The following is a 25,868-nucleotide window of genomic DNA, read 5'->3' on the forward strand; positions in this document are numbered from 1 at the left end:
CCTCTTGCGGTCTTTGCTCTTCCAGGTAGTTTTTAATTTTTAATTTTTTACTTCTTTTACTTCTTTTGTTTTTCATACATTTTTTTACCTATTTACTTTATTCATTTTTTTGTTCATTTTGGTATATATCACATTGGACTTACATAGCACAGGGAAGTTGATGACGACCAGGGTCCACACAGGTACGAGCTGCTGTTTGAGTACAGACACCTGACCCCGAGCGTCCGAGGGTTTTGGTGGGTTCCGGACGCACCCGAGGAGATTGGGTGTGTCGGGACTGACACCCACCCGTAATATGTACTTATTATATAAGTCATGCTAGTAGGGGTGACCCACGGAATAGGGGTTTTGTGACCTTAATCCGGTCTATTGTAATTTAATAATGCCTTGCTATTTACTCTGAAAAAGTGAGGTTCGAGAGAACCTGTACCCAACACCCACCTGTTATATTCAGTTGATTTCATTCCTTTTATTCTTTTCATTTTTTTCATTTTTTTATTTTTATTTTTGTTTATTTGTTGTTGTTTTTTTCACTTTTTTCATTTTCTCCTACCTGGAATTGAGCATTGACGGCATAGGGTTTGGCATGGAACCTTGCCTCTTGGTTACCTGTTTACTCATGGACTGCCGTGTTATTATGTTTGGGACATGTTATTCATGTATTTTCTATGTAAGGGAAGCTTTTCCAGTTTTCAAAATGGCGCCGTCGCACCTATCTCCTTGGTGCGCAGGCGCCGGTACATGACCATGTACGGACGACTTAGCCAGCAGTGCGCACGCGCCGATCTGCTGTGGCGTTTGCAAGACGGAGATCTCAAACCAATGATTAAGTAGAACGTCATGTTAGGGGGCGGGCTGGCACAGACGGCGCTTCCGGAACGCCAAGTGTCCATGCACGCCATTACACACGTCTAAGGTATAGTGTTACTGTAATCACTCCTCTGATTGTTTGACTGTTTTTAATCATAGGCAACCTGATTGTTTTTAGATCACTGTCAGCACTTTAGTATCCAGTTTTCCTGGATACCTGTATATGCACCTTGCTCATAATAAGAAAGATATATGAGCCTTACATTGTACATTGATCACTCTACTGTACACGGTTTATGCTTTAATTGCACTTTATTGTATTTTGACTGTACACTTGATTGATGATTGTTTCACTTGATGAGTATGTGTATAAAAGAAATCACAAATCTGTTTAGTTCAGCTTGAAAAAGATCCTGGAGAGGATCGAAACGTCGCTGCTGTTTTACACATTGTTTTGATGGAATAAATTTTATCTTTTTTTCACACCATTGGAGTGCTGCCCTGATCTTTTTTTACATTTGGATGGATCGTTGGACTTGATCCTTTTACAGGTTGCCTGCACCTTTTCTTATAATTCGTTTGGACTTTTTGAGTGCTGTTGCCCTTTTGTTTTTTTTATATACATATATATATATATATACAAAAAAAGAGGAAAAGAGGATTGCAGCAGCACACATTGGTCAAAAAAATTGAGGCTCTTAGCGTACTTTTTGATCAAAACGTGTCCCCCATCCACCTCATTTTAAATGAGGCCACCTCCCCGTGGTGGATGGGGGACACGTTTTGATCAAAAAGTGCGCTAAGAGCCTCAATTTTTTTGACCAATGTGTGCTGCTGCAATCCTCTTTTTTTGTATACTCTGATGCCATGGCAGTGTGCACCCGTGTATTAGGCTGTTGTGCCGGCTATCTTTCTTTTTTCTTGTGTGTACAATTCAGGGGGTAATGGCACCCTGTTTAGCTGTGCACCCCTCCCCCTTTCTCACAGGTGGAGTTTTAAATGGATCCAGCATCTCACCCAGTCAGAGGCTATATGCCCAGCAGAGGTGAGTGGATAGTTGAGTGTTAAGCTCAGAATTTGTGCTAGGTTCCCATCCTAAATGAGGCCACCTCCCCGTGGTGGATGGGGGACACGTTTTGATCAAAAAGTGCGCTAAGAGCCTCAATTTTTTTGACCAATGTGTGCTGCTGCAATCCTCTTTTTTTGTATACTCTGATGCCATGGCAGTGTGCACCCGTGTATTAGGCTGTTGTGCCGGCTATCTTTCTTTTTTCTTGTGTATATATATATATATATATATATATATATATATATATATATATATATATATCTATATATATATGTAATTAGGTACTTGTAAAAAATAGAGTTACACAGAATGTAATTGGGTATTTGTGAGTAGTCATGCTAGAAATGAGCGAATCGAATCTGACGAATCCGAATTCGTTATGAATTTCCTGAAAATTTTGATTAGTAACTAATCAAAATATCGCCGCAATTTGATAAAACAAATAGCTTCATTAAACTCCACTTAATGTGGTCAAGGGCATCAAAAATGGCAGCTACACAAGTGAGGACATGAGGCAAGGAATTCTGGGAAGGTGTGTAGGAGGGATGACCCTAAATCACATGGTGGCATGCAGCCTATCAACAGCCAGCCATCCCCTGGGATGTCACAGCCCTATATAATCAGCAGCCATCGCTGCAGACATGCATTTGTGAGAGCAGAGAGCAGACAGTGTGTGCTCCAAAGGGAAAAAAAAGCTTTACAGCAGCGAATTTATTTACCTCCAGCCCAAATCACAGGAGAGAGAGAGAGAGATCACTTTCTTTTCTGTTGGTGTACTACAGTATGTACTGCTGTACTGGGTTATACTACTCTAAAGCTAATAGGGGCTAGTTAGTGTGAGCACTAAAAGACCTAGTCACCTGCTTTTATCGCCTAATTGAGGTTTAAGCGTACTAGGGCGTATTGTCCTCATATAGGTCTAACCTATACGTACACTCAGTCTGTGTACATATTTTTCCTGTTAAACTCATAAGGGCCATTTATTGTTAAAGGCCATATATACCTGCACACTGGCTTCTAACGCCTAATTGAGGTTTAACCGTACTATGGCGTATTGTCCTCACATAGGTGTAGCCTAGAAGTACACTCAGGCTGTGTATGTTTTTTTCTGTGAAACTCATAAGGGCCAGTTACTGTTAAAGGCCAGTAATACCTACAAACCTGCTTTTAACTCCTAATTCAGGTGTAAGCGTGCTGGGGTGCATTTCCTTCCAATAAGTGTAACATATACGCACTCAGCTGGTGTATAAGTATATCAGGCAGAGAAGTGCCAGACCGTGCACAGATGAGTGGCAGAGGCCTAAATACATCAGGTGCAGGCAAAGGTTGCAGCAGACTAGGGGCACGTGGCAGCAGGAGTCACAGCGAGAGGCCTGAGCTCCCGGTATCAGCTAGTGGTCGTGTCTCGACCAGCAACCCATCTGCCTATATTGCTTGGTTAACTCGGTCATCCCAAATGACATCCGACACCCCCAGTCAACAGTCGGTGGGTTCCTCAGACTCAACCCTCAGTTGTCATGGCTCTCATGCTGCTGCTGCCCCTTCAAGGCTCTGTCATTGTGCCGCCATAGGGTCTCCGCATACTGATGTTGCCACCTCCAGGCTCTCTCTTTGTGCCTTCTTATGATCTCCTCATGCTGATGCTGCCTCCTCCAGGCTCTGTCATTGTGCCACCATATAGTCTCCTCCTGCTGATTCTGCCACCTCCATGCTCTATCATTGTGCCTCCATATGGTCTCCTCATGCTGATGCTGCCAGTCTGCCACCTCCAGGTTCTCTCATTGTGCCTCCATTTTTTCTACTCATGCTGATGCTGCATCCTCCTGATTCTCTCATTGTGTCTCCATATGGTCTCCTCATGCTGATGCTGCCACCTCCAGGCTCTGTAATTGCATCACCATTAGTGATGAGCGGCATAGGCCATATTCGAAATCGCGATATTTCGCGAATATATGGACGAATATTCATCATATATTCGCGAAATTCGCATATTCATTATATTCATTTTTTTGCGCATATGCGAAAATATATGTGCATATTCGCAAATATTGAGCCCTCTCTGCATTAATGGTATAGGGAACTATGACTAGTGCATTAATGTTGTGATTTTTTGCCCATTGAAACCAATAGGTCCATTGTGGTCTATGGGGATCTCACAGCATGTAACACAGTAAGATAAGCAGGACCCCTCTTGGCAGCACAGTGGATGGGAGACCACCATGGGTTTGAGTCCCGGGGTGTTACAGTGTTGTGGTTTAACCTTACTTTACTGGAAAAGCTGCAGTTGCCCATAGTAATCAATCAAATTGCTTCTTTCATTTTTCACAAGGCCTCTGCAAAATGAAAGAAGAGATCTGATTGGTTGCTATGGGCAACTCAGAAACTTTTCCTGGAAAAGTTTCTGAGTTGCCCATAGCAACCAGATTGCTTCCTTCATTTTTCAGAATCCTTTTCAAAAATGAAAGAAGCAATCTGATTGGTTGCTATGGGCAACTGCACAACTCTTCCTCTACACTGGTTTTGATGGATCTCCCCCATAGAGGGAGATTTATCAAAACCTGTCCAGAGGAAAAGTTTCTGAGTTGCCCATAGCAACCAATCAGATTGCTTCCTTCATTTTTCAGAGGCCTTTTCAAAAAGGAAAGAAGCAATCTGATTGGTTGCTATGGGCAACTGCACAACTCTTCCTCTACACTGGTTTTCCACATATGCGCATATTCGCGAATATTGAGCCCTCCCCTCTTTAATGGTATAGGGAACTGTGACTAGTGCATTAACTCTGTGATTTTTTCGCCCATTGAAATCAATAGGCCCATTGTGGTCTATGGGGATCGGCAGCACAGAAGAATGGGAGTCCACCACTGGTTCGAGTCCTGGGGTGTTACAGTGTTGTGGTTAAACTTTCCTGGAAATGCTGCAGAGTTGCCCATAGCAACCAATGAGATTGCTTCTTTCATTTTTCACAATGCCTCTGCAAAATTAAGGAAGCAATCTGATTGGTTGCTATGGGCAACTCAGAAACTTTTCCTCTGGACAGGTTTTGATAAATCACTTGCGATTTGCGCCGATCGCCGACATGGGGTGGTCCGATGACCCCCCTGGGCATTTGTGCGGGGTGCCTGCTGATAGATATCAGCAGTCACCCCGGTCTGGTCCCCGGCCGAAATTTCCAAGGGCGTATGGATACGTCCTTGGTCCTTAAGTACCAGAAAGCCAGGGCTTATCCATATGCCCATGGTCCTTAAGGGGTTAAACACGACTCCGCAATAGTGTCCTCACCGGCAGTTCGTAAGGGGGGGGGGTCTAAATTGAGACACAGTTGCCTTTATCCCTCAATAACAAATTGCAGATGAAGAGGGCCGGTACATTATATGAAATTGTTTAATTAACAACATACAATATACATTGGTCTCTGTCTATAGCCCTAATTCAAGACAACACAGGTTTATTTTAAAAATATTAAAAACAATTGACAGCATCCGACAGGGTACATTACTTATAATGAGGGATTTTAATATGACATTATGGCCTTCTGTGGACTCAACCGCAGCTGGGTCAACCATAGAGCCAACCCCCTATGTTAGGACGCTTAATTCCCATCACGTCTATGATCCCTGGAGAATACAACACCCAGGAGAATGTGATTTCAGATTCTATTCTTCATGCCATAAGAGTTATTCTAGAATAGATTTTTTTTTTTTAGTAGAACATTTCAATATGACTAAGATCGATGTTATGACATGGTCTGACCATAGCCCTATAATATTATCTCTCAGAGAACAATTTCTACGCTCTTATGATTCAATCTGGCGTATTAACGAGTCGGTACTCCATCACCTCGATTACATGTCTCCTACTGAGGAAGCCATTAACAACTACTTTTTCGTCAGCGACAATGGGCAAGTATCAGAAAGCACACTTTGGTCTGCTCACAAGGCCTTCATACGGGGACACTTCATAAAACAGGCATCCCATTTCAAGAAATCCAACACCCAGGCAATTTTGAACTTTCAACAGAAGCTAACAACTTTGCATAGTCTAAATAAATCCAAATTTGATTCCCAAAGGGCCTATGAAATATCATAGCTCAATTACACTCCATGCAAAGCCATATATTTTATTTGGCCTTACGTAAGAAAAAATGTAATCTTTACTGGCATGGGAGCCGCCCTGGAGCATTTTTGGCTAAACAGTTAAACACTGAAGAAACTAAAACCTGCATTCACTACATACTTAACAAGCAGGGAGACAAAATAACAGACCCTAAAGGTATTACAAATGTCCTGTCAGATTATTATAACATACTCTTTAATCTTAAAGATGATCCAGAGACATTTCAACCAACTTATAATGATATGTCGGACTTCCCAAACAACCTGCAGCTTCCCCGTGTATCTAAAGACCAGTTAGCTTCTCATTCTGCCCCAATGACCTTAGATGAAATTAACATAGCAATAAACGCGTTAAAACCCCATAAGTCACCAGGACCAGACGGGTAATCCAACACATACTATAAACTGTATAAGCCCTGCTTGGCACCCTATCTGGTTAAAATGTATAATGAAAACATTACACGTTGTCACTTTCCCCCCGAGATGCTTAGGGCATTGGTAGTTACCCTTCCAAAACCGGGAAAAAACCCTGATACACCCAGCAACTTTAGGCCCATAGCCTTGTTAAACACGGATCTCAAGATATATGCGGCTATATTGGCAAAAAAATACTGTTTTGCCCCTATTAATAAACAATGATCCGGTGGGATTTGTGAAGGGGCGCCAAACCTCAGATGGAACCCGTAGATTCATTAATATTATATAAGTTCTGGAGTGCTGTCAAACGCCTTCTCTGCTTCTTACTTTGGATGCGGAGAAGGCATTCGACCGCGTGCACTGGGGGTACCTGGCACAGGTGCTTGCTGGATTTGGACTTGGGTTAGCATTTGGGAAAGCTGTTATGGCCATGTACACTAAACCATCGGCAAACGTCTGGGTGTCAGGTACACTATCAGAGAATTTCCAAATATCAAATGGTGCGAGACAAGGGTGCCCCTTGTCCCCTTTGATATTTGCCTTGGCTATGGAACCACTACCTCAAAATATCCATTTATCTAATGAAATTTCAGGGGTGACTATAGGATCTAAAGAACACCGCATCGGACCTTTTGCTGATAATATCATATTATCTCTCACCTGTCCCAGTATATCCATTCCCGATGTAGCAAACATTTTTCAGATGTTTGGCAGAATAAGTTAATATATAATTTACCCTTCTAAATCCCTTATCTTAGACATCGGTATCCCACAGGATGTCAAAAAACAGCTTGAAAAACATACCCTTACAAATGGACAGATGGTCAAATTCCATACTTAGGCATTATTCTTACTTCCCCTACGTCCAAGTTAAGTTTGGTTAATTATTCCAATTTAAACACTATACTGATGCGGGACATCACTGAGTACTCTAAATTCCTGGTGTCTTGGGTTGGCAGAATCACCATCTCCAAAATGATACTGTTACCCAAAGTCCTTCATTGTTTACGTAATTTACCCATCCCAGTACCTAAAAGCAGGATCCAAGCCTTGCAATGCCTTTTATGCAGTTCATTTGGAAAAATCAAAAAGCAAGAATATCTGTTAAGCTATTGAATTTACCAAGCAATAGAGGAGGCATGAATTGCCCAGACCTACTTCAATATTATCGAGCTACATTATTAGATCAATTAAAAGCATTGTGGATAAATGACCGTTCCAAATCATGGGTTGACATAGAATCCTCCCTGATACCAACTGACTCCCTTCACACTACACTTTGGTTAGCTCGAGTAGGCAAAATCACTACACCACATATGCAATTCTGCCCAATGATCAAGGCATCACTCCAAGTATGGTCCTTACCCTTTGTTCGTGATTCTGTACTCCCACTGAGATCGGAGGATTTGCCTCTAGACGTCCCCCAGGCACAGATTCCTAACATTGATTTTTCTAGTTGGCAACAGAAAGGTATCTCAACATATTTAGATATCTAAGATACAAGGGGACTCTTACCATTTACTACAATAGCCCAGAAATTCTCTCTTCCCAAGACTGAATTTTACAAATATTTACAGTTAAGACAGTACATCACGTCTCTTCAATTTGCAACTCCTCGATCTAAATCAATGTACAGTTTGTTCTTTTCAAATCCCAATCTCTTACACAATGGAATATCAAGAGCTTACCATTCCCTGCACCCCACCACAACCTTACTGACTTGCTGTAGGAAATGGGAACACAACCTAAACAAAAGTTTCACGGATGATCAATGGACCCATTCTTTTACACTAGGTACTAAGGTTTCTCATAATGCCTCCCACTTAGAGACTGCAAGAAAAATTTTGTACCGATGGTACCTAACCCCTTACAAACTTGCACAAATGTTTCCGGGTCACTCTAATCAATGCTGGCACTAACAAGGATGAGGGCAATATATTCCATATATGGTGAGAATGTAAAATGATCGAACCCTTTTGGCACAAAATATACTCTACCTTGTGTACCATTCTGGGCTACGCTGTCTCCTGGGGCCCAGAAGTGGCGCTGCTCCACCTAGGCTTAGAAGATATTTGTTTTTCAGACATTACTATTATGGTGCATTTTCTCACCGTCGCTAAGGCGACGGTGGCATTTAGGTGGAAGAATGGAGAACTACCAGACCTCCAGCACCTAATTAAGAAAGTACATACCAACTACACTATGGAGCGCTCCATTGCATTTGCCAGTAACCGATTATTAAAATTTACTACAATATGGGCCAAATGGCTTGAATTTAGATCATCATGAATATATCTTACTGCTTCCTTATTTCTTTTCCTGTTTCTCTTTCTCTTTTGCTCAAATTCTAAAAATAATAACTAGCAAGAATCGCCAAGTTACGCACTGTGCTTGATGTCTTTCTTTTTTTCCTCCCCCCCCCCTTTTTTATTTTAATTTTTTTTATTTTTCCTCTCTTCCCCCTTTTTTTTTGGGTTTGTCTTCTTCCGCTGCTTGGGAGGTCTCTGTATTTTATGAATGTAATGAAAAGAAAAAAATTCTCAAAATAAAGAGTTAAAAAAATAAAAAGGCTGCAAATCTAGCGGTATCAGACTTAATACTGGCGCAATTAATGGACTCCAGTATCAGTGGGGTGAGTACCGCCATCATTGGTGATTGAGTTAGACGGCCTTAACCCCCTAATTTTTGCCTTTTCTTGGCCCCTTCATCCCCAGACGAAGAGGCCTCCTTATCTTTTGGTCCTTTTTTTGGATTCCGTTTGATCCATTATCGGGTCCCCGTCTCCGCCTGGCTCCAGGTTGGCCCCACCCCCAGGGGAAACCTCACCAGCAGGACAGGGCCCAGTTCCCCCCCAGAGGCTCCCCCCACTACAGGCACCCCATCCCGGGACCCAAGGAGGTGGGGAGATGTTTTCAAGGACGGAGTACTGGTTAGACAGGTCATCAGGGGGGGGGGGGGGGGGTAGGCTTCCGCTCGGGACCTGGTCTGCAGCACAGGGCTTTACAGAGGACACCAACCTCTTCTTCCCCTTTGTCCCCTTTTTATTGCCCTTCACTTTTGGCCTCTCCTCCCTCTCCTCATCCACGCTTTCATAGTGTGAGGAATCAGAAAGTACGGCCCCACCACCTTCCTCATTGGACATTCTCCTCATCTCCTCATCCAGAACGTCATCCTCCAGAGCCTCAGCGATTACAGGACTAACCTTGGGAGCAGGAACAGGAGCCGCCTTCAGTTCCCCACCCCTTCTACGGCTATCCTCCCGCCTTGGCTTAGCAGGATCTTTCCTCCTCACTGACCCTGTTGCGCCCTCCCCCTACACTTGTGCCCTCCCCGGCCGAGGCAACCGTCGCACGGGAAACGACTGAATGGGTGCCCAAAAACACCACACAGGTGCACCTGATCTGCCTACAAGATGCGGCAAGATGACCTACCCCACCATACATAGAGCAGACCTTTACAGTACAGGCCACACTAAAGTAGGTGGGTAGACCCGGGTAGAAGACCTGGATCCTGTCTCTCCCAAGAAAAGCAGCCGAAGGGATGTGGGCAACATTGCTCCCTGAACGCTTTAATTTGACAGAAAACGTCCAGGACCCAGACCAGATCCCATACTCATCCAAATTCTTTTTAGACATGTCTGTCACATCACCATACCTCCTGAGCAAGGTCATGATATCGTAACAAGAAAGCGATTTGTTATAAGTCAAAACAGTCACTTTCTTGACCAGGTTCTGCGCAAAACCGCCTTTACAGCAAAATCACGCCAGCAGGGCTCACTCTTCATCATCTCACAGTTCGACCAGAAGAGCTCTAGCCCCTACGGCCGAACGAAGCTGATGTCGAATTCAGAGGTACCGTAGGGGTGAATTAGGGCAAAGATGTCACTTGCTCTGAATTCCATCTTGAGGAGGAGCTCAACCACCTTACCCCTAGGTGGGCACACATCTTCGCCCCTCCAAACCAAGTGGACCAGATTCCTATGACCACTCTCCAGCCCAGGTGTCGGGAGGGACCAGACAACCTCCTCATTCTGCTCTTGGAAGGCCCCCGACCTGTGTCTCTCTATTCAGAAAGACAGGTCAACCAAACCCCTCCCCTCTACCTGGATTGATCTGTCTCCCCTACGCAGAGCCTCTAGGAGGTGCTGTGGCAAGTGACCATTCCCACCTGGCATAGCTTCGTGGAGAAGCAGCCGCCACTGGGGGGGGGGGGGGCAGTCGGACTAGACCCCAAACCTGCACACACATCAAAAGCCTCGCTAACCATTTTCTTGTTATTGGCATCAAAAACGCCCCTCTCATTTACTCCACTAACACCCCTCTCATTCACTCCACTAGCAGCCCTCTCATTCACTCTACTAGCACCCTTCTCATTTGCTCCACTAGCACTCCTCTCATTCATACTGCTTGCACCCATCACTTGCACACTGCAATCACTCCTTCTACTCTCAGCCTCTATTTTCCCTTTATTAGATTCACAGCTCTTATTTACACTTTCACCTTTGCTAGCTGGGCCGGCCTCCATCTTTATCTGTTTATGTGCAGCAGGCTTGTTGGATCCCTCCGACATCACAGGCTCAGGGACATCTTCTGGCATGGACGCAGGTTGCCCCGTCCCCTTTCTACACCTCCACCGGAAAGAAGAGAAAACAAACTTGGTTATCTCTTCTTTCTTTTGTTTCTTCTTTCCTTTCTTCCTCTTCTTCCCAGTCTTGTCAGATCCCATCTTATAACCAAAAGAGAAGTTCTCAAATCGAGTGGGGGACTCCTGCATGACGATGGCCTGAAGCACCCCCCCTCCAGGAAACTGCTGCTACTGTCTGTCTCATACTCACTGTCATCCAAGGAGGAAGGCAGGGCTCCCTCTCGGCTGCATCCAGATGATCCTCGCTGAGGGGAAAACTGGACGTGGGGGTGACAAGGGCACCAACAGGCACAGCATCAACAGTCACTGCTTTAGCTTCTGCACCCCCTTACTACCCCCGGCCACTTCACCATCTTCTCCACCTTTATTGCCATTATCTTCACTGGGGGGAAAAGCAGGGATGGGGGGGGGGGGCACAGACACCAGCATCCACACTGCTAGCGACTGCATTAGCTTCTGCAGTGGCTGCTGGCACCAGACTTGCCCTCCAAGGGGTCCTTAAAAAAGGATTTAAAGTTTGCTCATTCCAATTACCAGGCTCTGTCATTGAACCGATGTGCGGCAGTGATTCTAATAGCGATGCCTGTAATCTGCATGTCATACTGAATAACAGTATTATATCACCATCCCTGCTCACTTCCTATGCGTGTTATGGCAAGGCAAATTGTTCTACACCCCTATTGAGGCTCTACACCCCTATTGAGGCCCGGAAATAGCAGTTTTTAAAAGCGATTCCCCGCAAATAAATTCGGATCGAACCAAATTTTTTGGAAAATTTGGCTAATCGGATAAATCTAAGTTTTTCAGAAATTCAAGTATCTCTAGTCGACATATATTATCTCTGGAATTACCACAAGAATCCAAAAAAACAGGATGGATCGAGAAAATTAAACCATAACTAATTAAATGACACATTCACAGTTTTGTACGCAGTTTCGCAGTACCAGCCGTGTTTACTTACTCATGCATGGCTTAATATTTTAGACAAGCAAATAAGATACTTGCAGGATCTACCCAGTAGCCCTCCTGGGTCAGGCCTGCACCACTGAGAGGGAGGACAAACTGACACACTACTCTGTCATTGTGCCGCTCTATGGCCTCCATAGGCTGCGGCCCCTCCAGACTATGTCATTGTGCCGCCATATAGTCTCCTCATACTGCTGCCACATCCAGGCTTTATCATAGTGCTGCCCTATGGTCTCGTCATGCTGCTGCCTCCTCTAGGCTCTGTCATTGTGCCGCCATGAGATCTCCTTGTTATATTGATCTTGTATTTTGACAGTATGTGTTCAAAGTTAAAAGCTCAGTCATGAGTGTGTGTGTGTGTGTGTGGGGGGGGGGGAATGCTGAGAGGCAGGGGCTGGGACAGGCGGTATCTGGCGGTAGCGGACTACCAGCTTGATTTTAAGATACAAGTACGCACTTTTTCACTGCAGCAACTTGTGCAATTATACACTATTAGAGCTGAGATTATGGCAGCTGTTGGCACCAGACTTGCCCTCCAATGGGTCCTCAAAAAAAGATTTAAAGTTTGCTCATTCCAATTACCAGGCTCAGTCATTGTGCCTCTGTGTGGCAGTGATTCTAATAGCAACACCTGTAATCTGCATGTCATACTGAATAACAGTATTTTATCACTACCCCAGCACACTCCTTATGCGTGTTACGGCAAGGCAAAGTGTTCTACACCCCTATTGAGGCTCTCCATTGCCCGAAAATAGTTGTTTTTAATAGTGATTCACCGCAAATTAATTTGGATCGAACCAAATTTTTTAGGAGAATTCAGCGAAGCGGCCAAATTGAATTTTTAAAAAAAGTGTTCATCTTTACTTTTGCCGATACACTATCAATAATGGATAAATATTTTGAAGAAAATATCATAATACAACAGTTGGCCTCTCAAAATCTGTAGAGTCTACCTTCCCACATTTTACTACTGATGTGTCTGCTGGTTAATAAATAGCGGTCAACATCACTCTATGGGGAACCATAGTAATAATAGACCACCCTAGTAGTGGAGTCTTCTGTTTATGCTAAAGTGTATTACAGCATTTTCCTCCCATTTTCTTTTTACTGATTTTCGTTGGACAAAACTAGTGTTACAGTTAGTAGAAATGCATAGGGACAGGACTGTTTCGAAATGTTTGTAATGAAGACAGTTTATTAAGGATGTTTCTGCAAGTACTTATTGTATATCTCTATCATTCCCAAATACCTCATTACATATATATTGGCATCTACAGTGATATATATTTTGAATCTAGAAACTTTTTGATCTAGTGTATGTTTTTAAATATCTTTCATTTTGGGTACACTTTTTGGGTGTATTCTAGAGCATCTAATAAAGGTTTCATTTCAGGGAACACTCTATTATTTCAGTGAGACATAGTGGCAATTCTCTAATTGGGTTATGCTATGTAAGTAGATCAACACGTCAACACAGCATTGTTTGTTTCAAAAGCATGTGCCTTATAATTTAGTTGGTGAAAATAATGCTAGAAAATATGGGTCTATACTCAATGGACAAATATATCTGTACCTTTAGAAACATCTTTGAATAATATCTATTATATAGGAAGTAATTCCAACACATTCCAAAGATTAATATGAAAATATTTGTAAAACAATCAATAATAGCATTATTTAACAGTTTTGAAATGGTAGAGGTCAAACTGGTTATTTGTACAATGCAAGTATCGTGGGTACCAGCTTGCTCCAAGTTAGGCTGCTTGACCTCTCTCTCGACAGAAATGAAGATAATGACCTACATTGTGTTCAGTGGAAAGTAAATAGAAGAATCTAAAAGCATTTTTGGCAGGCATACATACTTTGTATTCAGTCTGGTATTGCAGATCAGCTTCATTCACTCTATTCAGTCACTAGCTTCCAACTTGCATAACACAATATGTAGTTGCATAGGGAGGTTTAGGGATTATCAATGGGATTCCTGGTTATAAAGTATCCCTCGATGTTAATTCTTACCTGTGGTGGTCTGTGTGGTTATTTATTAATTATACTGCAATACATGTAAAAAAAATTGTATTCTAATCAATAGTATTATTATCATTATCTTTATATGTTGCCAACATATTTCGCAACACAATATAGAGGGTATATAAAAGTACATTCTGAAAATGTTCAGAACCATTCACCTTTCATTTTTTCACCTTTTGTTGTGTTGCGGCCTTATGTTAAAATAAAATAAAAAGAACATCATGTTTTCCCCCATCACTCTGTACTCAATACTCCATAATGACAAACAGAATTTAAGAAACCTTTGCTAATACAGTATAATGAAAAGGAAAATACTAAAATATTGCATGGACATAAATATTCAAACCCATTACTTAGAACTTAACTGAAGTGACTTTGGCAATGATTACATCTTCCAGTCTTCTTGGGTATGATGGCACAAGGTTTGCCCACCTGAATTTGGGGATGTATTTCAATTCTCTGCAAGTCTATTCAGGCTATTTCAGATTGGATGGGTGGCAGTCGTGGTAAGAAGAATCATGGTTGCCTCAAACTTCTTTAATTAAGGAGGCCATTGTGATCTTGGGAACTTTTAGTGCAGCAGAAATGTTTTACCCTCTTTTTTAGATCTGTGCCCCCTCACAATTCTGCGAGTCAGTAACCAGAGCTAATGTCAGAGCCAGGAAGTAACATCTTGGACAAGTTTTTCCCAATATGCCCATAGAATTTTTTGTAGCTCTTACCAAGGCCCTTCTTTCTTAGTTCAGTGGGGTGGCTAGCTCAAGGAAGTTGGTTGTTCCATAGTTCTTTCATTTAACAATTATGGAGGTCACACATGCTCTTTTGAATTTTCAGTGCAGCAGAAATGGGTTTGCACCCATCTCAAAATCTGTATCACCACACAATCCTGCCTCTGAGCTCTACAGGCAGTTCTTTTCACCTCATGGCCTGTTTTTGTTCTGATATGCATGGTCAGCTGCGAGATCTTCTATAGACAGGGCTGCATCTTTCCATATCATGTCTAATCAACTGAATTTACCACAGGTATCTTTAATGAAGGTGAAATTCTCAATGATGATCAAGACAAAAAGGGAGGCTCCAAGAGCTACATTTCAACAAACAATCTTAAAGGGGTACTCTGGCACTAAGGCATCTTATCCCCTATCCAAAGGATAGGGGATAAGATGCCTGATCGTGGGGGTCCCTCCTCTGCGTGACATCCCCCTCCTATAGGCTTGCATTGAGGGAGTGGAGCGTGACGTTACACTGGGCGGAGCCATGACGTCACAATACTCCGGCCCCGTGATTGGCAGTCATCAGACTGATGGTAATGGGGTGCTGCGTGAAAGATCACAGGGGACCCCCGCGATCAGGCATCTTATCCCTTATCAGTTCGCAACATTACAAAATGTGAAAAAAGTCAAAGGGTCTGAAAACTTTCCAAATGCATTGTATACAGACAAAAATGAAACATTATATAACAAATAATTAACAATTTAAAGGGGTATGTCTTTGAATGTGAGACAGGGGCAGCAAAGTTAGTCTAGTTACTAATGTACTTCACTTTTTTGGTGGCTGGCATTCCTCAGAAGTTCAATTTCTGCAGCCTATAAAATGAGTGTTGTCTCGTACCTCTTCAAGCTTGATGTGTGGCCCGAGACAATACATGACAAGTCAGATGCTGAAAGAGGACTTGGCTGCTCCATCTGTTTTGTGTGAAGCCAGGCCCCTGTTGACTTTTGTGCATCGCATGCATTTATTCTCACCACACAGATCCGGAGCTAATATGTCAGATATGTCGGGTAAATCATGTGATCAAAGGGAGCAAGGCTGAACTGCAATGGGTGGGTCGACTGCTAGGAGGGAGGGCAATAAGTCGCTGCTCACCTTGGAACAAAGAATCCTGGAGATTGTAGTATGGGGAAGACCACGGAAACCAGAAGTAGCCAGTTTCCAAAATGAAGCTAGCAGTGTGATGCGGGACAGAGGGCATGGCCATTTACCACCAATATAAGGACATATCTTTTGTAAGCATGTCCATTGCTGTATGACACTTATTTACTAAAATCACCTTATGTTGGATAACCCCTTTAAACAAAAGAAGCGAGGGGCCTGCTCACAAAAGCTTATGATTAAAACTATAGGGATGATACAAGGGGAAAAAATGCTTGTTCCATAGTTCTTTCATTTAACAATTATGGAGGTCACTATGCTCTTTTGAATTTTCAGTGCAGCAGAAATGGGTTTGCACCCATCTCAAAATCTGTATCACCACACAATCCTGCCTTTGATCTCTACAGGCAGTTCTTTTCACCTCATGGCCTGTTTTTGTTTTGATATGCATGGTCAGCTGCGAGATCTTCTATAGACTGGGCTGCATCTTTCCATATCATGTCTTTATGCTAAATTTGGAAGTACACATACAGCTGTATGAGCCAGTCCTCACACTAGTTCTGTATCTGTGTAAGTGCATTAACGTGCATTAGTATGGGCATTCTGTTAAATAAATGGATATGAGGTTCTCAGAATTAACGGCAATACAAGTTAAGGTGTCAGTTTAGAAACTAAAATAATCTTGCTTAACCCCTTCATGACCCAGCCCATTTTCACCTTCATGACCTGGGCATTTTTTGAAAATCTGACCACTGTCACTTTAAACATTAATAACTCTGGAATTCTTTAACTTATCATTCTGATTCCAAGATTGTTTTTTCGTGACATATTCTACTTTATGTTATTGGTAAAATTTCACTGATATTTGCATCCTTTCTTGGTAAAAAATCTAAAAATTTTGAAAATTTTGCATTTTTCTAACTTTGAAAGTCTCTGCTTGAAAGGAAAATGGATATTCCAAATAAATTACATATTGATTCACATATACAATATGTCTACTTTGTGTTTGCATAAAAAAATTGACAAGTTTTTACTTTTGAAAGACACCAGAGGGCTTCAAAGTTCCGCAGCAATTTTCCAATTTTTCTCAAGATTTTCAAAATCGTAATTTTTCAGGGCCCAGTTCAGGTTGGAAGTGGATTTTAAGGGTCTTCATATTAGAAATACCCCATAAATGAACCCATTATAAAAACTGCACCCCTCAAAGTATTCAAAATGACATTCAGTAAGTGTTTTAACCCTTTAGGTGTTTCACAGGAATAGCAGCAAAGTAAAGGAGAAAATTCTAAATCTTCATTTTTTACACTCGCATTTTCTTGTAGACCCAATTTTTGAATTTTTACAAGGGGTAAAAGGAGAGAAATCACCCTAAAATTTGTAACACAATTTCTCTTGAGTAAGGAAATACCTCATATGCGTATGTAAAGTGTTCGGCGGGCGCAGTAGAGGGCTCAGAAGGGAAGGAGCGACAATGGGATTTTGGAGAGTGAGTTTTTCTGAAAGGGTTTTTGGGGGGCATGTCCCATTTAGGAAGCCCCTATGGTGCCAGAACAGTGGACTCCCCCACATGTGACCCCATTTTGGAAACTATACCCCTCATGGAATTTAATAAGGGGTGCAGTGAGCATTTACACCCCACTGGCGTTTGACAGATATTTGAAACAGTGGATTGTGCAAATCAAAAATGTTATTTTTCATTTTCACAGACCACTGTTCCAAAAATCTGTCATACACCAGTGGGGTGTAAATGCTCACTGCACCCCTTATTACATTCCGTGAGGGGTGTAGTTTCCAAAATGGGGTCACATATGGATATTTATTGTTTTGCGTTTGTCAGAACTGCTGTAACAATCAGCCACCCCTGTGCAAATCGCCTCAAATGTACATGGTGCACTCTCCCTTCTGGGCCTTGTTGTGCGCCCCCAGAGCACTTTGCGCCCACATATGGGGTATCTCCGTAGTCGGGAGAAATTGCATTACAAATTTAGAGGGTCTTTTTTCCCTTTTACCTCTTGTGAAAATGAAAAGTATAGGGCAACACCAGCATGTCAGTGTAAAAATTTTTTTTTTTTACACTAACATGCTGGTGTAGACCCCAACTTCACCTTTTCATAAGGGGTTAAAGAAGAAAAAGCCCCCCAAAATTTGTAAGGCAATTTCTCCCGAGTACGGCGATACCCCATATGTGTCCCAAAAATGTTGCCCTGAAATACGACAGAGAAATACGACAGAGAGTGAGAGAGCGCCATGCGCATTTGAGGCCTGAATTAGGGATTTGCATAGGGGTGGACATAGGGGTATTCTATGCCAATGATTCCCAAACAGGGTGCCTCCAGCTGTTGCAAAACTCCCAGCATGCCTGGACAGTCAATGGCTGTCTGGCAATACTGGGAGTTATTATTTTGCAACAGCTGGAGGCTCCGTTTTGGAAACAGTAGCGTACCAGACGTTTTTCATTTTTTTGGGGAGGGGGGGCTGTGTAAGGATATGTGTATATGTAGTGTTTTTTACTTTTTATTTTAGGTTAGTGTTAGTGTAGTGTTTTTAGGGTACAGTCACATGGGCAGAGGTTCACAGCAAGTTTGCCGCTGGAAGTTTGAGCTGCAGCGCAAAATTTGCGCCATCTCAAACTTGCAGCACTCACTGTAAACCTCCGCCCATGTGAGTGTACCCTGTACATTCACATTGGGGGGAGGGGGCAAACATCCAGCTGTTGCAAACTCCGAGCATGCCCTTTGGCTGTCCGTGCATGCTGGGAGTTGTAGTTTTGCAACAGCTGGAGGAACACTGGTTTGGAAACACTAAGTTAAGTAATAAAATTTCAAGTGTTTTGGAACCAAACTTAGTGTTTCCAAACCAGTGTGCCTCCAGCTGTTGCAAAACTACAACTCCCAGCATGCATGGTCTGTCAGTGCATGCTGGGAGTTATAGTTTTGCAACAATTGAAACAGCTGAAGGCACTGAGGTAGGAAACGGACAATGTTTCCCAACTAGTGTGCCTCCAGTTGTTGCAAAACTACAACTCCCAGCATGCCCAGACTGCCCAAGCATGCTGGAAGTTGTAGTTCGACAATATCTGAAGGATCAGATGTTGCTGAACTACAACTTCCAGCATGCTTGGGCAGTCTGGGCATGCTGGGAGTTGTAGTTTTGCAACATCTGGAGGTCCACAGTTTGGAGACCACTGTATAATGGTCTCCAATCTGTGCTCTTCCAGATGTTAGAGAACTACAACTCCCAGCATGCCTGGACAGACTGAGCATGCTGAGATTTGTAGTTTTGCAACATCTGGAAGAGCACAGATTGGAGACCATTATACAGTGGTCTCCAAACTGAGGGACACCGCATGGACGGGTAAGTGACGCCGGGGGACGGGTCAGGGACACTTAGCAGAGCGGTGTGTGTCCTGATCCCCGTGATGGGGACTCACACACCGTGCTGCTAAGTATTCTGATAGAGAAACGCTGCTATCAGCTAGTCAGATTTGACCAGCTGATAGCAGTGATCGCTGGGGGTGGGGTGGGGGATGAAACCCCCCGTGGTCGCATGGTAAGATGGCTGGCTATCAGTGATAGCCACCATCTTTCCGGGCGCTGCGGGGTGCTGCGAGTAGCGGCAAAAATGTTCATGACGTACCTGTATGTCATGGGTCGGGAACACCTTGCCACCCATGACGTACAGGTATGTCATAGGTCGGGAAGGGGTTAAAATATGTGTTTTAAAGCATGTGTAAAATTGTAGATGTTGGGAATTTATTTGATAAACATTCAAGAGAACCAGAGAATCATGTGAAAAAAGAGAGGTACAGTGTTGTTTTTAGATTTGTGAGTAACACTAATAAGTTTAAAGTGGATTGGGAAGTAAATGTGCAAGCAGTGCAACGACTGATATACGGTAGAGGCATTGGTGTTGTGATTGAGAAGAAAAATATATATTGCTCTGTTCGGGTTAGAAAGGAGTTTGGAGGGGAAAAAAGGAATTAATTACAGTGGGAATGAATCAGAGCAACAAGAGGTTTGGTTGTTTTCACCTTAAGGGTCCTTTTAACATTGGTGGATTTACTGCCCATAAAGAGCGGTTTTGCAATAGAACAAGTCGATCGACACTCTACTTACATTTTCATGGTCTGATGATTGTGAAGGGGTTTGTGCAAAAGATCATTTGCGCAATCATTTGTACAAACCACTAAGATGTCCCTTGTTTATACAAGACGATGTACTGCCAACAAAAGATAACTTGTATTCCTGCATAAAATATGCAGTCATTGACATACAAGCATTTTATCATGTCTTATTTGATCGCTGCTCATGTTTACACTGGGCTATGATCCAGGAAAAACGTTCATACAAATAATCATATCTGTGATCAGTGCCCTTTGTAAACGTCTTAAGAGTGGATTGTGGAGATGTTTCCAAAGTGCAGGTGATTCGAGCATGCAAGTAATTCAATATAAAGAGTAAAAGATAGATCTAACTTTAAAACGGGTACTTCGCGGCTTAGACATCTTACCCCCTATCCAAAGGATAGGGGGTAAGATGCCAGACCGCGGGAGTCCTGCCACTGGGCACCCCCGTGATCTTGCACGAGGCACCCCGTTTGTAATCAGTCCCCGGAGCATGTTCCCTCCGGGTCTGATTACGGGCGATCACAGGGCGGGCGGCGTGTGTCGTCACGCCTGTGCCCCCGTGTGACATCACAGCTATCACGCTCCCTCCCGTAGACTTGCATTGAGGGGCGGAGCGTGACATTACACGGGGCGCAGGCGTGACGTCACACGCCGCCCGCCCTGTGATTGCCCGTAATCAGACCCGGAGCAAACACGCTCCGGGGACTGATTACAAACGGGTGCCGCGTGCAAGATCACGGGGTTCCCCAACGGCGGGACTCCCGCGGTCAGGCATCTTATCCCCTATCCTTGGATAGGGAATAAGATGTCTAAGCACCGGAGTACCCCCTTAACATAACCCCAAGAGAGGTTCTATTCCGGACAGAGAGAGGACATGATGTCAATGACAGCAGATAGACATAAATTGGTGTATTGTAGCAGTACAGGGGTGATGCCATGGAAAGAAGTATACAACTGGATTTCAATCAGTGTAAGGATGGTACTAAAATCTATGGGAGAGATTTATCAAAACCTGTGCATAGGAAAAGTTGCCCAGTTTCCCAATCAGATCACTTCTTTCATTTCTCAGAGGCCTTTTTAAAAATGTAGGAAACAATCTGGTTGGTTGTTATGTGCAATGGTCAACTTTTCCTTTACACAGATTTGATAAATCTCCCCCATATGTACTCACAGATTGTCTGACAGGGGCTGTGTAGAGAGAAGAACGAAGACCTAGCACCGACTGCAGCAAGGGGAAGAGAAGACATGATACACTAAGGCTATGTTCACATGTCGGGCTGTCCACACGGAAAATTCTGCAGACTGCATAACACGCTGGCGCTAAGACCGGTCGGGACTTCACCCTCTCATAGACGGCAATGCATTTCTTGTTGACTGCGCAGAAAGAATGGACATGCCCATTTTTTCTTCAGACAACGGAATCAGAATTTCTGCACTGATGTTTCAGCACAGCAAAATCTCATTGCGCAACAGAATGCCAATGCGGAATTCTGACATGTGAACATAACCAAAATGAGTGGTCAGAAGTAGGAAGAAAACCAAGAAAGACATATCCTTAAATGGGTTCATAGGATATTACATTTTTATATATAACTAAGGTTATGGTCAAATTAAAAAAAAAAGTCATACCCACCTACCATGGTCTCCTTCAGATCTTAATCTGACATCTTCTGATCCCCACTCATAACAGCTGCTTCCTGTTTCCAAGCTGAGTAGTCTCAGCAGGAACAAGCCACTTAGCCAATCACTGGCGTTAGCAGTGCCCTGTCTCAATCAGTGAGGGGTCAATTCCAGCTGAGACTTCTCACCATGGAAGCAGGAAGTAGTGATGACAAACAGGGCCGTCTTTAATGCGGGGAAAAAGGGGCAGCTGCATTGAGGCCTGTCATTCCTGGGCGCCCAAAGCAGCTAGCCCTTTAGCCTCACACTGGTCCAGGCAGGGCCGGATTAACGTAGGGGCAGATGGAGCTTCAACTCCAGGCCCCTATGTTAAAATAGGCCCAGCAGCCCGCACTGGCGGCCCGCATAGGCCGCCCGGCACCCACAGCAGGTACATTTGCAGAAAAAGAGGTCCGGCCCTGCGATGTCCCAGGTCGGCCCTGTTTCCTTACCTAGGCCCTTGGTGATTATGTGGGCTGCGTAACCTCCTGACCTGCGTGTGCACATCCCTACTGTGTGCCCCTACGTGATGTCAGGGTAGTGTAGGAGGCTCTTCCCCCACTCGTGCCTGCCAAGTGGAAATGTACCCCAAAAAATGTACCCCCTGAGTATAATACTCCCCCCTACTGTACCCCCTGAATATAATACTGCCTCCTACTGTACCCCCTGAATACAATACTGCCTCCTACTGTACCCCCTGAATATAATACTGCCTCCTACTGTACCCCTGAATATAATACTGCCCCCCATTGTACCCCCTGAATATAATAATGCCAACTACTGTACCCCCTGAATATAATACTGCCTCCTACTGTACCCCCTGAATATAATACTGCCACCCACTGTACCCCCTGAATATAATACTGCCACATATGGTACATACACACACATCATTCATACAGTATATACACACACTGTTACGCCTAGCGCTCCGGGTCCCCGCTCCTCCCCGGAGCGCTCACGGCGTCTCTCTCCTTGCAGCGCCCCGGTCAGTCCCGCTGACCGGGAGCGCTGCACTGTCATGGCCGTCGGGGATGCGATTCGCACAGCGGGACGCGCCCGCTCGCGAATCACATCCCAGGTCACTTACCCGTCCGGGTCCCCTGCTGTCATGTGCTGGCGCGCGCGGCTCCGCTCTCTAGGGCGCGCGCGCGCCAGCTCTCTGAGACTTAAAGGGCCAGTGCACCAATGATTGGTGCCTGGCCCAATTAGCTTAATTGGCTTCCACCTGCTCCCAGACTATATCTGCTCACTGCCCCTGCACTCCCTTGCCGGATCTTGTTGCCTTGTGCCAGTGAAAGCGTTTAGTGTGTCCAAAGCCTGTGTTACCTGAACTTCTGCTATCCATCTTGACTACGAACCTTGCCGCCTGCCCCGACCTTCTGCTACGTCTGACCTTGCCTCTGCCTAGTCCTTCTGTCCCACGCCTTCTCAGCAGTCAGCGAGGTTGAGCCGTTGCTAGTGGATACGACCTGGTTGCTACTGCCGCAGCAAGACCATCCCGCTTTGCGGCGGGCTCTGGTGAACACCAGTAGCCTCTTAGAACCGGTCCACTAGCACGGTCCACGCCAATCCCTCGCTGACACAGAGGATCCACTACCTGGAAGCCGAATCGTGACACACACATATCATACACACACATTATGAATGATGGGTATATGAATGATAGATGTGTGCAAACAAGATGTATGTATGTATGTATGTATGATGTGTGGAGATGTATTCTGTGGGCGGGGGATCTGGAGGCGGTGGGTGTATGTATGATATGTGTGACACATATCATACATACACCTGCCGCATCCAGATCCCCCCCACAGAATACATCTCCACACATCATACATACATCTTGTTTACAAACATCTATCATTCATACACACATCATTCATACATCATACATACAGTACATACACACACATCATTCATACATCATACATACAGTACATACACACATCATTCATACATCATACATACAGTACATACACACATCATACATACAGTACATACACACATCATACATCATACATACAGTACATACACACATCATACATCATACATACAGTACATACACACATCATACATGTACACACATCAGCAAAATCTGCTGAAGCAAATATGCAGCAAAAATATGCACATGTGAACACACCCTTAGGGTAGGGTCACAAGTAACAGATCAATAGTGTATGTTACTCTGCTGATCCATCAATGACTTGACCCTATAGTGTGCCTCCAGCTGTTTTCCCCCATGTCCTGCTTACAGCGGCAATCTGCCGCTACACGATGTCTCAGAGGGGGGGGGGGGGGGGGGGGGGAGGGGAACAGCAGGAAACACTCTATAGAGTCAAGTCATCGGCGGATCCGCAGACATGTAACCCTACTCTAATGTTAATCTGTACAGGATGATTTATGATAAGAGAGGTTTCCATAATATATAATTTTTTTCTCTAACTTAAAGGAGTACTCCAGGAGGCAAAAATGTTCAGACTGCCGGTATTGATCTGTTACTTGTGACCCTACCCTTAAGGGTGTGTTCACATGTGCATATTTTTGCTGCATATTTGCTTCAGCAGATTTTGCTGATGTGTGTACATGTATGATGTGTGTATGTACTGTATGTATGATGTATGATGTGTGTATGTACTGTATGTATGATGTATGATGTGTGTATGTACTGTATGTATGATGTGTGTATGTACTGTATGTATGATGTATGAATGATGTGTGTATGTACTGTATGTATGATGTATGAATGATGTGTGTGTATGTACTGTATGTATGATGTATGAATGACCAGGGGAGCGGCCTCCGCAGCGATCCTTTTCCTGGTTGCCGGTGGTCGGTGAGTCACACTGCCGCTCAGCCTATCTCTGGCCGAGGCAGGACTTCGCTGCTGCAGGTGATTGTCAGTATGCCTCACCAACCACCGGCAACCATGAAAAGGATCGCGCGGAGGCACCAGGGGAGCAACAACAGGTATGTATATTTATTATTTTACTGCCTGCAGTCTGAATAACAATTTTTGCATCCTGGAGTACTCCTTAAAGATATTTACTGTAAGCCAGTGTTTTCCAACCATGGTGCCTCCAGCTGTTGTAAAACTATAACTCCCAGCATGCCCAGACAGCCTTTGGCTGGAGGCACCATGGTTGGAAAACACTGACTTCTAAGATATGAGGATGTCACTATATGCAACTACTATGAAGTGAGCGCAGGAGTTCCTGCGCTAACTTCATAGCCATGCCGTAAATGAACGGCACTTCATGCCCCTTTTCTAACCCCCGTCCTCCTCCATGCTCCTTTTTTCCACCTCCCTGTTCTCCTCCATGCTCCTTTTTCTAACACCCTCCCCTCCTCCATGCTCCTTTTTCAGGGGGGTATTGGAAAAGGAGGTCAGAGGGGGGCTTATTCTTGCTCCTCCCCCTAACCCCCCCCCCTGTCCTCCACCATGTTCCTTTTCCAACCCCCCCTCCCATCTGTCCTCCATGTTCCTTTCCCCCCCTCTGTCATACTCCATGCCAGTGTTTCCCAACCAGGGTGCCTCCAGCTGTGGCCAAACTACAACTCCCAGCATGCCCAGACAGCCTTTGGCTGTCCAGGCATTCTGGGAGTTGTAGTTTGGCCACAGCTGAAGGCACCCTGGTTGGGAAACACTGCTCCATGCTCTTCTAGCCAGCAAACCCTCCCCTGCCACTCTCACCTCTGACCCTCCGTCATTGTTTTCCAGCCTCGTCCACCTCCTCGCCTTGCAGGGAGGATGCAGCATCTCTAGGCGGCGGCGGGATGTCCTCGTCCTCCTGCACAGCTGGTGCTTCCGACGTCTGCTGCTCTTAAAGCGGCAGTGTCCCTTCCCCCAGCTGATGTTACTTGTGGCTGGGGGACCGGACTAAATGAGGCCCCCCTTCAGCGCTACCAGAGAAGGGGGTCTCGCGGAGAGCAGAACTGCCAGGGAGGTTTTCTTTTTTGTAAATATGGCAAGGGGGGCCCCGCGGGCCCCCCTGGCGTAGGGGTCCGGTCACCATGGCGACCGTTGCAACCTCTATAGCTACGCCACTGCTTCTAGGCTATAAGCGGCAATGGCATTCATGAGCACGGAAAAGCTAGGTTATAATTTCTCAATTGGCATATCTGCTTATAATAGCTCAGATATTATAGACACATTTGCCTAAAA

This window comes from Hyla sarda, chromosome 1 (genome assembly GCF_029499605.1).
Source record: "Hyla sarda isolate aHylSar1 chromosome 1, aHylSar1.hap1, whole genome shotgun sequence".
In the NCBI taxonomy this organism is placed as follows: Eukaryota; Metazoa; Chordata; class Amphibia; order Anura; family Hylidae; genus Hyla; species Hyla sarda.